Source organism: Myotis myotis, unplaced genomic scaffold (genome assembly GCF_014108235.1).
Source record: "Myotis myotis isolate mMyoMyo1 unplaced genomic scaffold, mMyoMyo1.p scaffold_m19_p_14, whole genome shotgun sequence".
Lineage (NCBI taxonomy): Eukaryota > Metazoa > Chordata > Mammalia > Chiroptera > Vespertilionidae > Myotis > Myotis myotis.
In genome coordinates this window covers 9,255,817-9,256,890 of record NW_023416318.1, presented here as the reverse complement: position 1 = coordinate 9,256,890, position 1,074 = coordinate 9,255,817, and the positions used below count along the sequence as shown (strand labels likewise).

General features: G+C 43.6%; 1 non-coding gene across 1 annotated transcript; it reads left to right on the top strand.

Moving 5' to 3' along the window:
• Positions 1-360: 360 nt before the first annotated feature.
• On the top strand, positions 361-467 carry LOC118669599. Its single transcript, XR_004972051.1, has one exon. It is a non-coding gene; the product is annotated as a U6 spliceosomal RNA (small nuclear RNA).
• Positions 468-1,074: the final 607 nt, after the last annotated feature.

Sequence of the window (1,074 nt, the reverse complement as noted above, 5' to 3'; positions counted from 1 at the left end):
TGAGTTCAGCATTATAGAATGGTCAGCAGCATCCTTGCCCTCTACCTACAAGATAACAAATGCATTCCGCCCACCCACTTGTGACAACCAAACTATCTGGCATTGACAATATTGCCGGAAGGACAACTATCTCCTATGATAGCCAGTTGAGGAGCAGTGGGCTGCATGTGCCTGAAACTTAGCCAGGACTGGAGAATGACTTTGCAAGTCATCAGCATGTGGGAGGTCGTTAGAGCCATTGCAATCTATGAGATGCCTTGGGATATTTAGAATGAGAAAATTAGAGGGTCAAGGCTAGAAGTACAGATCCATATTGAAGAGGGTAAGAAAAAGGGATAACATTAAGAAAGATAAATGAAAGTGCTCGTGTCAACAGCACATATACTAAAATTGGAACGATACAGAGAAGATTAGCATGGCCCCTACTCAAGGATCACTCGCAAATTTTTGAAGCGTTCCAGATTTTTACGAACATAGATAGATCCAGAGACAGAGAAGCATGGAATAGACTGTCAAACTTCAGAGGAAAGGCAGGAAAGTGGTGGGGTAAGAGATCAACCAAAGGACTTGTATGCATGCATGTAAACATAACCAATGGACACAGACATTTGGGGTGGTGGGGGGAGGGCATGTGCAGGGGAGGTTGGGGTGGCCGAGGAGAGGTCAATGAGGGAAAAAGGAGACTTATGTAATACTATATGTAATACTTCAAACAAAGAATTAAAAGAAAAATTTTTTAAAAATCAAGAGAGATAGTAGGAGAACCAAGAAAGAAAGGAAAGGGTGGTGCAGTGGCTATTGCTAGTGTCTGCCCAGCACCTTATCTCTACTCTCTCCTTAGAGAGACCCACTGCTGGGCCACAGTGGCTGGTCCATGGATGGCCACACTACAAAAGATAGGCCAAGTAGTCCTTCCCTGTGATTTTAATTTTGAACCTTGAAGCAAGATGTTTCTTTCCTTGTTTCCTTATATTGGAATGATGTCAATGAACCCAGAAGTGCCTATGGTATGCTCCCTGCCAATGGCAGGTTCAGCTGTGGCTTTACATGTGCCATGAGTTGATAATCACCACT